The sequence below is a fragment of the Mobula birostris genome, chromosome 13 (assembly GCF_030028105.1).
Source record: "Mobula birostris isolate sMobBir1 chromosome 13, sMobBir1.hap1, whole genome shotgun sequence".
NCBI classification, from domain to species: domain Eukaryota; kingdom Metazoa; phylum Chordata; class Chondrichthyes; order Myliobatiformes; family Myliobatidae; genus Mobula; species Mobula birostris.
Genome location: NC_092382.1, coordinates 4,254,050 through 4,267,402, shown reverse-complemented (window position 1 = coordinate 4,267,402; position 13,353 = coordinate 4,254,050). Strand labels below are relative to the sequence as shown.

General features: G+C 45.2%; 2 protein-coding genes across 2 annotated transcripts in view; one reads left to right on the top strand and one right to left on the bottom strand.

Annotated features, from left to right (window-relative positions):
- Positions 1–8,550, bottom strand: part of LOC140208267 (NACHT, LRR and PYD domains-containing protein 3-like) — a 44,688-nt gene extending 36,138 nt beyond the window's left edge. The window contains exon 1 of the mRNA XM_072276836.1: positions 8,421–8,550. The gene's annotated coding sequence lies outside the window, so the exon portion shown is untranslated. The remainder of the gene's footprint in view (positions 1–8,420) is intronic.
- LOC140208265 (uncharacterized) overlaps positions 1–13,353 on the top strand; it is a 515,327-nt gene that overhangs the window by 227,725 nt on the left and 274,249 nt on the right. The gene's annotated exons all lie outside the window — the stretch shown is intronic.

Genomic DNA, 13,353 nt, shown 5'->3' with positions numbered 1-13,353 from the left:
GGAGTTGAGTTTACGGACAAATCAGCCACGATTTTATTGAATAGCGGGGTAGGCCGGATGGGCCGGATGGCCTACTACTGCTCCTATTTCTTATGTTTTTATGTTTTAAACTCAAACACTGCAAATTCCATATTCTTGGCATCCCCATCCCAGGATTACAACCATGGCCTAGCACTCCCAGAATTCTTTGTTACAGGCAATGTGCTGCAGTGTCTCAGCTGTTCCCGGTTGACAAACTAACACTCCTGAAAAACTCATGTCTGAACTGGACCCTGAACAACCTTTGCCCGGACGGAGATTGTGGTTGAACTCCAGGCCTTGGGTCACAACGTGGACGTGGATACGTTTCAACTTGTCTCCACAGCTGAATTGAACATACGTGTTGATTATTCTATTGGTAAGTGAGATCTAGACCAGGTTAGTTAGCCGCCACATTTCCCGTTGTGGAACAGGAAGAACATGTTTTAACAGTTAATAGTAAATATAGCCCTGGAAGCTCAGTAGAGCAGATTTGTCTTTTCTTTTGATTCACAGCTATTGACCGATTGCAGGATGTTTGTGACATCCTGAAAAGATTTGACCAAATGCAATCTCAATATTCATTAGTCATCTCTGTATTTCAACACAGACATCGTATATTCCATACAGAAAATTCTCAAAGCTTCCTCGAATCCACACTGAATCCTGAGGCCATTGTCTCTCCGTTAAACGGCTCTGACTACAGAGTGATAAAAATCTTCAACACTCCTTGCAGTTCTGGTGGGCTGTTACCCTGGTGATTGAGGAAGAGGCCCACCAGAAGTAAACGAAAAAGGAAGTAACATTCAACCTCATATGCTCTGAATTTCCTTATGACCACAACGAACACTGAACACTCTGCTATTTTGTAATGGTGAAACTAAAATGCCAGTTGTTGTTTTAACCCTGTCGAGGTGCATCCAGTAAATCTGCTGTTAACTGCAGCTCCACAGAACTTTCAGCAGTGCAGAAGCTGGTCCAAAATAAAGCACTTTGTTGAATATGACCAGTCTGCTTCAAACGTCGGTAATGTATTATTCTGAAAAGGCATTACATTGAGGTGATACTTATGAGGTTTCTGTCTTTGCTTAGTTAAGCGACTCAAAATGCTGTCAAATTTCTGTACCTTCAAATAACATAAAACTGCAGTTGACAATACAGCCAGGTTCGGACCCTGCTACTGGATAAAATGTTGGAGGAGTAGATTTACAGATAAAACTGAATGGCTTGTGGGGTTATCCTCTCAGTTCCTACACTCCACTGCTGATGAAAACTTTTTCATCCGTCCACCCCATTGAGATTTCAGTATCTGCTATGTTTCAATGAGGTTCCTACTACCAGCGCCCCATGCCTGCTTGAGAACAGCCCCAGAGACAGCAAAGGTACTACATACATAAAGCTTTTAATTCCACAAATCATTCTTGTAAACTTTGTAAACAACCAGAGTAATAAGCACATTTCCACGAATAACAAACTATTTATTGGCCGTATAATTAAATGAGAAAATCTGTTGTTTCCTTACAAGATGGGGGAATTCTTGAAGGATTTATCTGAGTCTGCACGTACTTGGGAGAAAGATATAAAGACGATAGAAGTGAGGAAACATGAGTCAAGTCATAGATTGTATCCAGTTTACAGAACAGGTGCTTGCTCTCCTGAGGTGAATTTGCATAGGTAAATGTCTAGAGCATGACAACTTGTTTGCCATGTGCATTTGGAACGCTAGTGATGAAACTGCGCGAATGCTGGCAGAGATATATAAAATGCCCACAGGCACAGGAGATGGCCTTAATAAGAGGATTTTGGGATGTTAACGTTAAAGTTGTAAAAGACACTGTGTATCCGAATTTGCAGAATTCTGTGGAGTTCCGATCAGTTACTTGAAAAAAAAAACTCAATAATCGTGAAAGAGTCCAGGGGAAATTACACAGATGTTGCTGCTAGTTAAGGAAATGATGGCATGGGTTGGTTGAACAGTTTAGAACTTGATTTCCTGGAGCACAGGAAAATGAGCGGAGATTCCAGCTGTGGTACCCGCCTTTTTAATATCATACAACACTACCATTAACGAGGGGTCCATGGAAACATCTCCCAGCAGAAGTGGTCGGTGCAGATCAGTATTTAAGAATAGTTATTTACATCTATATGGATGAAAGAGCTATGGAAGAGTATGGTATGGAGGCATGTGGATGGGACCATGCTGGGAATGGCACGGACGAATGGGCTGAAAGACGTCTTTCTGCGCTGTAAGAGAATGAATCTAAATTGAACGTTCTACACAAGTCCATTTCCAAGAAGAATTTAATCATTCCAGAGTATTATCATAAGAAGCTACAAATGCAAGAAACACCCAAAAGTTAAAGAACTGAAAATAACCGAAAAGAGAAATAACAAACTCAACATCACATGCTGTGAGTTTCATTATGGCAAGAATTATCACTGCAGCCAATTTGTAATGGTGAAACTAAAAATTGCAATGACTGTTTTTACCCTGCCTTGAGCTGCGTTCAATTAACCCTCCGGTAGCTCTAGTTAAAAAAAAAAAAGTTCCTGGAAGATTCTGTGAGGTAAAAGTGGCAAGAAAATACATCACAATGAAAGCAAATGTTAGAAGAAATATTACAGATATATATCATTGAGGTGATGGGATACAGACTGACAGATTGAACAACGTGGTTGATATATATCATTGAGGTGGTGGGATACAGGCTGGACAGAGGTTAAACAAGTTTGCCGATTTATATAATTGAGCTGATCGGAAACAGGCTGGACAGAGGTTGAACAAAATAGTTGATATTTCTCATTGAGGTGATGGGATACAGGCTGGACAGAGGTTGAACAAGATGGTTGATATATATCATTGAGGTGTTGGGATACAGGCTGGACAGAGGTTGAACAAGATGGTTGATATATATCATTGAGGTGGTGGGATACAGACTGGACAGTGATTGAACAAGATGGTTGATATATATCATTGAGATAGTGGGATACAGACTGGACAGAGATTGAACAAGATGGTTGATATATATCATTGAGGTGTTGGGATACAGGCTGGACAGAGATTCAACAAGATGGTTGATATATATCATTGAGATAGCGGGATACAGACTGGTCAGTGATTGAACAAGATGGTTGATATATATCATTGAGGTTTTGGGATACAGACTGGTCAGTGATTGAACAAGATGGTTGATTTATATCATTGAGGTGTTGGGATACAGACTGGACAGTGATTGAACAAGATGGTTGATATATATCATTGAGGTGGTGGGATACAGACTGGACAGTGATTGAACAAGATGGTTGATATATATCATTGAGATAGTGGGATACAGACTGGACAGAGGTTGAACAAGATGGTTGATATATATCATTGAGGTGATGGGATACAGACTGGACAGAGATTGAACAAGATGGTTGATATAGATCATTGAGGTGGTGGGATACAGACTGGACAGCGATTGAACAAGATGGTTGATATAGATCATTGAGGTGATGGGATACAGACTGGACAGCGATTGAACAAGATGGTTGATATATATCATTGAGGTGGTGGGATACAGACTGGACAGAGGTTGAACAAGATGGTTGATATATATCATTGAGGTGATGGGATACAGACTGGAAAGAGATTGAACAAGATGGTTGATATAGATCATTGAGGTGGTGGGATACAGACTGGACAGAGATTGAACAAGATGGTTGATATATATCATTGAGGTGGTGGGATACAGACTGGACAGAGGTTGAACAAGATGGTTGATATACGTCGTTGAGGTGATGGGATACAGACTGGACAGAGATTGAACAAGATGGTTGATATAGATCATTGAGGTGGTGGGATACAGACTGGACAGTGATTGAACAAGATGGTTGATATAGATCATTGAGGTGGTGGGATACAGACTGGACAGAGATTGAACAAGATGGTTGATATAGATCATTGAGGTGGTGGGATACAGACTGGACAGAGATTGAACAAGATGGTTGATATATATCATTGAGGTGGTGGGATACAGACTGGACAGAGGTTGAACAAGATGGTTGATATATATCATTGAGGTGATGGGATACAGACTGGACAGAGATTGAACAAGATGGTTGATATAGATCATTGAGGTGGTGGGATACAGACTGGACAGCGATTGAACAAGATGGTTGATATATATCATTGAGGTGGTGGGATACAGACTGGACAGAGGTTGAACAAGATGGTTGATATATATCATTGAGGTGATGGAATACAGACTGGACAGAGATTGAACAAGATGGTTGATATAGATCATTGAGGTGGTGGGATACAGACTGGACAGTGATTGAACAAGATGGTTGATATAGATCATTGAGGTGGTGGGATACAGACTGGACAGAGATTGAACAAGATGGTTGATATAGATCATTGAGGTGGTGGGATACAGACTGGACAGAGGTTGAACAAGATGGTTGATATAGATCATTGAGGTGGTGGGATACAGACTGGACAGCGATTGAACAAGATGGTTGATATATATCGTGGAGGTGGTGGGATACAGACTGGACAGTGATTGAACAAGATGGTTGATATATATCATTGAGGTGGTGGGATACAGACTGGACAGCGATTGAACAAGATGGTTGATATAGATCATTGAGGTGGTGGGATACAGACTGGACAGCGGTTGAACAAGATGGTTGATATTAAGGTGGAATGACAGTGGCTTGACAGATGTTGAACAAGTTGGGAGTGAATGAGAAGATGGAAACAAGGGGTAAAGGGATCAAGGGCAATCACTGTTATTCCTCCAGCAATACACGGATACTGAATTAATAGTTCATAGTAATGCATGAAAGATCCTAAAATGACGAAGATAGAAGAAATAATAGGAACTTTGGTTTATGACCTTTGCCCCTCACCAACTTTCATCAAGGTACCATAAGAGGATACTTCACGTCTTCATTTGGCTACTGCTCTGCCTATGGCTGCGAAGAACTGCAGAGAACTGTGGACAGAGCTGAGCATATCACAGAAACAAACCTCCCTGCATGGACTCTGTCTGTACTTCCCGCTGATTCAGCAAAGCAGCCAGCATAACCTCACAGCCCTGGACAATCTCGCTTCTCAGGGATTGGTGCAGCAAGTTAGATAGGGGTTCCAAAACCTTTTGTTTACGCCAAGGTCCCCCTCCATTAATCGAGTGGTCCTTTGTCGTCAGGTTGGGAGCCCCTGATAGAGGTATACCGTATTATAACGGTCTATATAGAGTGAATGCATGAAGGTATTTTCCCCTTAGTTTTGGTAAGGTCATGAATTTAGGGTGACAATTGAAATATTTAAGGGGAATCAGATCAGAGCTACTTCATTCAGAAGGTGTTGCGAATGTGGAATCAGCTCCCAGCGGAACTGGTAGATGCAGGTTCATTTGCAGCATTTCAGCGCAGTTTGCGCGGGTACATCGATGAGAGAAGTATTGAGGGCTGTGATTTGGGTGCAAGTGGATGGCCCAAGCAGAAAACTTAACGGTCTAGATGGGCTGAGAGACCTGTTTCTGCGCTGTAGGGGAATAAATCACAACTGAGCATTCTACCGAAGTCCATTTCAAAACAATGTTTTCAAAAGCTACAAATGCAAGAAACATATTCAAGATAATGAACCGAAAATAACCCTAAATGGAAATAACAAATAATCTCACATGCTGCGAGGGTCGTTGGGACAAATAATAACGCTGCAGCAATTTTGTAAAAGTAAATCTCTAGAACAGTAATAGTTGCTTTTACACTGTAAGAGCATCGATATAGGAGCAGATTTAGGCCATTTGGAACATCTAGTCTGCTCCTAGCATTTACTCCCAGCTGATCAATTTTTCTTCAGCCCCAATCTTCTACCTTCCTCCATTTAATCCCTGGCCAATGAAGAATCCTTCGATCACTATTTCAAATATTCATATAAACGGCCCCCGCAGCTGCCTACGGCAAAGGGTGCCACAGATTCACCACTCTCTCGCTAAAGAGATTCCGGCTCATCCCCGTTCTAACAGGGCGTCCCTCCATTCTGAAGCTGTGACGTCAGGCCTTAGTCTACTCCGGCAGAGGAAGCGTCCTGTCCGCAGCCAATCTATCACTCGATATGTTTTTCCTTAGGTCACCCCTCAGTCTTCTGGGTTCCAGTGAATATTGGCCCAGAGTCATCAAACGCTCCGCATTTAACAAGCCGCTGAATCCTGGATCATTTTTGTGAACCTCCTTTGAACCACCTCCTGTTTCAGCACATCCAATATAAGATAAGCCGCCCAAAACTGTTCGTAATACTCCAAGTGAGGCCCCGCCAGTGCTTTATGAAGTCTCAACGTTATATTCTTGCTTTTATATTCAAGTCCTCTTGAAATGAGTGTTAACATTGCATTTGTCTTCCTCACCACAGACCCAATCTGCAAATTAACCTTTAGGGAATGCTGTACAAGGTCTTTCAAGTTCCCCTTTGCGTCTCAGTTATTTGTATTTTCTCTCCATTTAAAAGAAAAGGAAACCATTTCATTTCTTCTACCAGAGTGCATGACCATGCCCTTCCCGACACTATATTTCACTCGTCACGTCATTGCGAATTCTGCTAATCTTCTTAAGTCCTTCTGTAACCTCTCTACATCCTCAAAAATACCTGCCCCTCCACTTCTCTCCATATCGTCTGCAAACATTGCAACAATCTTCAATCCAATCATCCAGATCATTGACATACAAGCTAAAAAGAATCGGTCCTGTCTCAGACCCTTGCAAAACACAACTTGTCACCCGCAGCCAAAGAGTAAAGGCTCGCTTTATTCCCACTCCTTGTCTCCTGCCTATCAACTACTGCTTTACCCATGCTGGAATGTTTTCTGTCATACCCTGGGCTTGTAGCTTGTAGCTCTTACCCTACCAGGTGCGGCATTCAATTAAACCTCTGGTAGTTCCAGCTAACAAAAAACGATTCCTGGGAAGCTCAACGAGATAAACGGTGCAAGGTAAGAGAAAGGATAGAGGAGTCATTGCTGATATGACATTGAGGAAGGTAGTCACGGGCTGGATAGAATTTGCACAAGATGTGTATGAATGAGGAGATGAAACAACGTGTGTGAGGGATCAAGGACAATCACTGGTGGTCATTCAGCAATACACAGATACTAAATAGTAGCTCATAATACGATATAAAAACACGAAAATGACAAAACTACGTTTGTAGATCAAATAACAATAACTTTGGCTTATCCTTTTTACCCCTCCTCAAACCTTATTAACACCCCATAAAAAGTATCCCATCGGGATACATAACGACTTCATACGGCTACTGCTCTACACTTGACTACTAGACACTGTAGAAAGCCGTGGGCACAGCTGAGGACATGGCAGAAGCCAGACTCCCCTCCCTGAACTGTGCGTGCACTTCCTTTGGCATCGATAAAGCAGACAGCATTATCTAAGATCCTTATAACCCTGGGCATTCTCGCCTTTCACCCACATTGAAGACTTGAAAACATGGAAAACACATCGACCAGATCTCAGGGACCGCTTCCACGCTGCTGTTAGAAGCAAACTGAATTGATCCCACTACGACAAGGTAGTCTCCTGACTTCAGAATATAACTCCATTTGATCTTGCACCGTATGCCGAACTACACTGCACTTTCTCTGCAGCAAAAGTGCTTTATAATACCCTATTATTGCCTCGAAGAACTGTTGTAATGTGTTGATCTGAATGAATAGTATTTAAGACAGGATTTTGACTGTATCTCCGTACATGATAATAATAAACGGATTCTGAAGTGATGTTTAACTGAAGTTTACAAATTATTCAGAAACCCAGAAAAATGGAAAAGGCTTATTTCCCTTATTATTTGGGTTATAGATATTGGCTGCGATTCGGCATGTCGTAACAGTGGAAAGGATTCAACAACAAAAACAAAACGATGTCATCCCACAACGAAAGGTCGCGACAGACCTCGATCTCACTGTCTTGTCTGAACGGGATAAAGGTGAAACGTATACGTGGAACAGTGTCCCGAAGGTGCAATTACTCTGCTTAAGCAACACTGACAGCAAAAACACAACAAGCCGAAGGGACGCTTCCTAAGCCCTGTAATTAAGTGAAAGAGTTATCGATCCATATGAACGTTGGATCCGATACCGAGGCGAGTAATGGAAGTAAAATTCCCGGAATATATCACAACGGATGGGTTTAATCCCGGCATCACCACCTCATTCCGCTGCTAGGACCAGAGCAATAGGGGTTGAGCGGCGGCTCACCTCATGCGGCTCGGTGTGAAAGTCCGACTTCGCGGGCCGACCCCGGTATGTTCTCACCAGCAAGCGTGGAGAGGCCGCCAGAACGGAGAAGTGAATGGGAATCACTACCCGATAACAGGCGAGCACGCTGAGACCAGTTTCAATACTCACCAATGAGAACTTGATGCCTTCACGGACGGAGAATGGATCCTTTCCCGGATTCCCGACCCTTGGGGTAATGGTCCTCTCCCAATCCCGACCCCGCAGACGATCCGCCGCCGCCGACCTGCTTCCACACAGAACTGAAGGAAAGCCGGGACTGTAGTTGATACGTCACCAGAGCTGGGGGCGGGGCCTCGGAAACAAACCCGCAGAGTCTGCAGAGCTGCGGTAAAATGGGAGCGGGAAAAGGGCTCACGGGATGTACACATACATATAGGTTTATGACATTTTACAAGTATTTGCAATTTTCGCCGTCAGCTGTGATTCTACCAATAAAAGTACATAAGCACATGCGAATATATCAACAGATGTTGTGGCTATGTTTAGATACACATACACAGACATGACAGATTGTGCAGCATTCGACTGAACACACATCGTTCTGGTGTGCTTGGGTTAAGTCTCAGCGAGGAAGAACGTTTGTACTGATCTGCATTGACTGTGTTCTCCCGCTAAGGAAACTAAGGATCTAGTTGCAGAGAGACGTGCAGAGCCCAAGTCTGAAGCTTGTTGATTCGTACTGAGAGGATGATGGTGTTAAACGCAATTTCTCTCAACAACAGCAACTTCGGATGTGCTTCTTTTTCTTTTTTTTTTGTTTTATGCGCGAGGTTATTTCGTTGCTCCCAAGTAGAATAAAAAGCCAGTGAAAGTGTACTGCTGAGATTCTAATATCTGTCCAGAAGTACTTAAATACGAATCATCGGGACTGCCGTGATTTTCACATTCCTGCAAGCATTCGCTATTTCCAGCAACTACTCTATTTGATCCTGTCTCCACTGCTCAGGGAAATTGCCAGCATGTCCTGCTTCTCTGTTCCAGCTAATTCTGTCCTTCTCAAATCTGTCTGCCCTTAAACATTCATGTTCCCATGTAACAAACCTGCAGAAAGCATGAGAGCGGATAGCGTGCAACAGGGAGGAGATGCGGAAGTGCGCACAGAAAATGCGCAGACTCCTCTGTGACACCAGGGCCACGCGGAGCACGTGACAAGGTACACACACCAGAACAGATTACCCGTGAACCCTACAGGTCAATAACTGCGTCGCCTCCATTTCTGGTAGGCTGAGTGCACGTTTCAATGCACGATTTGACCAATTGAACAATGAAAGAAAAGCCTCCTTTTGTCCAGAGGAACAGGGACTCTGTCTGGCCGCAGCCGAGGTGAGGAGGACACTACCGAGGGAAATACAAAGCAAATCCGCAGAGTCGGACAATTTACCCAGTTAGTGGCCAATGGGCCATGTGGCCCAGGAAAGAGAAGACTTAACAGACAACTTTTATATCTCTCCGAAAGAGTCCACTGTCTCTTCAAGCTTCAAGGCAGCCGCCATGATTCCGGTGCCCAGGAGAACAACGATAACTGGGCTAAATGATAACGCCCAGTGGCTCTGAATTCAACAGTAATTCTGTGCTTTGAGCGGGTGGTAATGGGTCGTATAAAATATCGCGCGGTTACATGGGATCATTTCCAGTTCGCCTTCCGCTCAAACGGTTCCATTGATGCTGTCATGATCTTGCCCTTCTACCCAATTCGTCACACCGAGAAGACGATGCCTCGTACGCTAGGATGTTGTTCACATATCTCAGCTCGGCGTTAACACGATCATCCCTCAAAGGCTGGTGGGTGAACTACCCTCGCTGAGATTCAACACTCCTCTCTGTAACTGGAGCTTAAACTTCTTGACCGAAAGCCCCACCCAGTCCGTGTTGGCAGAAACATCACAAGCTCCATTACGCTGAGAGCTGATCACCCCTCTCCAAACCCACTCAGGGTTTTGTACTCAGACCGCTGCTCTCCAAATTGTTGAATGACGTCTGCACTGCCATATTCTACAGTGCTTGGTATCATCAGCAACAATGACGAAATATTACCAAGAAGCAACGAATGTAAGAAGCAATCAGTGCAAGAAGCAATGAGCGTGTTAAGCTGCACCGGGCTTAGTGAGTTTGTGCAGCCGAGAAACCGTTTCCAACGTGCGGGATAAATTGGGTAAATTACACAGCGTCCTGAACCTTCCACAGATTCCACAATATACAGATCAGAACACCGAAGTTCGTCCTTATCTGAACCTGGTTGGGACCAAAAGTGGAAAACTTGCCCCGTAAGGTCGGACAGGTCTTCGCACCAGAGGGGCTGCTCCTCCCTGAAACCCCGTACACCCCGGTTATGTAGCACGTTACCTGCAGCTATGGGCAGAGAAATAGCAGATGGATTTAAATTAGGTTAGGAGGTGAGGTATTGCACTTGGGAGTTCTAATATTAATTGAAGGCCTGCAGTAAACAGTTGTATCATTTACGAACAGGGGCATCTCGTGGTGCAAATGTATCGCTCTCTGAAATGACAATCCAAGTAAATGAGGAGCCAAACAAGGCATAAGGCGTTTTTCTGGTCAGATGTCGAGTTGTTGACCTTAAACGGCGGACTGCAGTTGCAGATGGACATGGAGGCCCTGACGAGGGAGCAGAGGAGTTTCATCAATATGCTGTCCGAGCGGTTTGCTGTATTTTGTTACCTCTGTCAAGCCCTTCGAGGGCTTATTTTACAGATTGTGTCAAGGTGGTGTTTCGCTGGTCTAGTGCCCTCACTTTCGAGGTGAGGGTAGCCAGTCGGTGCTCTGCTTCTGATACCTGTTGTAACTAATTTTCAACAGCATGTCCAATAAGGCCGTATCCTTGCTCGTCTCCTGATCAGAAAACCGATTATTATTTAACACAGTGGAGACTATACCCTGATATTGATATTACTGCACTTTAACTCACGGGAAGGCAACTTACGGGCAATATGTTGGCCGGTTCTCCCAATCCATGACTGCTGTCCGTCCACTCCACTACGTTAAACTCAGTCTTCCCTTCGGTTACGTCATGCTATTTCTGGAACATTGTGGTCAACCCTGCCGACTAGACCAATGCGTGACGAAAATATTTTAAAATTCGTCCCTTGTGCATTTTTGTTTCAGCAGCAAAGGTACCGCAAAGCAGGCACGGTACACGTAGTACAGGTTAAAAGATATTGCTTCAGCGGATTCATATTATGAATAAGCTAAAAAATAACGATACATATAAAAAAGAGACAAAACAATATTCCCAACCAATCACTGTGCAAACACGAAAAATCTGCAGATGCTGGAATATCAAGCAACACACATCAATGTTGCTGGTGAACGCAGCAGGCCAGGCAGCATCTCTAGGAAGAGGTACAGTCGAAACATATGTGTCGCAATCACTGTGCAACTCTATACAACACAGTGCTGCATAGAAACGCAGATGCCAACGGTATTTTTTCCTCTCTCTCCATGTCCTTGTCTCTATCTTCAAATCTTATGTTGTAACCCAGCATAAGAGACCTTGCCCAACGACAGAAGAAAAAAAAATGCCCGATTTATACCTTTCAAGATCTCAGTACTTTTCCAGACAAATATCATCTTCTATTCTCTAGGCTGTAGACTTCTAATTACCCGAAGTTCTTACACATTCCGATAGACCAGTTCCGTTGCAGCTCTCAAAAAATTCCCTTGACAAAACCGTTTTGTCTTACAACTTTCCATTTTCTGTTACGTATTTTCTGTGACCTGATCCAGGTGTGTAAGGTGATGAGAGACATTGATCATATTGATAACCAGAATCTTTTTCTCTGGGCTGAAATGGCTAATACGAGGGGAGGGCATAGTTTTAAGATCCCATCCCCCCCCTCATCCCATCCCCCCTCCCCCTTATCCCATCCCCCCTCCCCCCTTATCGCATCCCCCTCTCATCCCATCCCCCCCTTCATCCCATCCCCCCTCCCTCCCCTCTCTCATCCCTCCACCTCTCTCTCCCCCCTCTCAGGTTTTATCCCTCTCTGTCCCTCCTCCCTTCATTCACACTCTCTCATTCCTCTCCATTTTCACCTTTCTCCCCCTCTCCCTTCCAATTTCTCTCTCTCTCTCTCTCTCTCCCTTGTTCCCATCCGCTCTTCCTTTCGTTTTCCTGCCTTCCTCTCGCCGCTCTCCTCCTTTCCAGTCTCTCTCTCTCTCTCCGTCCATCCCCCCCCCGTCCGTTATCTCTCTCTGTCCCATCACTGTCCCTCCCCACCCCCTTCTCTCTGTCGTTCTCAGTCTATCTCTCTCTCTCTCTCTCTCTCTCTCTCTCTGCGACAGACCATCGCCTGCCTGGTCGCGAATGTGATCTGCGCTCTCGCCTGCACTCCCGCCGTCATCCTGTACTCGCTGACCGTCCGGGTCTTCCCCTGCATCGGGTACTGCTACACCGGGTGCCGGATGGTGAGTGTTCCGCCCCCCGCCCCGCACACCCAATACACTGGCGAACCAGCCCTCAACACCCCCTCAACCCCCGGAGATCTCCACTCGGCCTTCCCCTCTCCCGCGACGCTTTCCTCCCTCCCGGTAGCGCTCCCTCCCTCCACGCCAAGCTCCCTCAGAACCCCCCCTCCCCTCGGTTGTAGCGTCCCCTCCCCCGGCAGCTCCTTCCACAGACGGGCCACCCTCTGGGTGAAACAGTTTCCCCTCGGAGTCCCCTATTAAATCTCTAAAACCTGCGCCCTCTGGTTCTCGATTCCCCGACCCTGGGGAAATGTCTGTGTTCGTTCACCCTGTCTGTGCCCCTGGTGGTTTTACACACCCCTGTCAGGTCACCCCGACACTCCCGGGAATAAATTCCCAACCCGCCCGACCTCTCTCCGTAACTCAGTCCCTCCAGTCCCGGCGACATCCCCGTAAATCCCCAGGATCTCCGGTCTCCTGTTCCCGGTGTCCGATCCGACGATGGCGGGGATGCCGAACGCCGCCTTCACCGCCCCGTCTCCCCGTCACCCCACTTTCAAGGAACCGTCACCCGAAACCTGGTGTGTTCCATCACCACTGTCACCCCCTCTCCGTCACC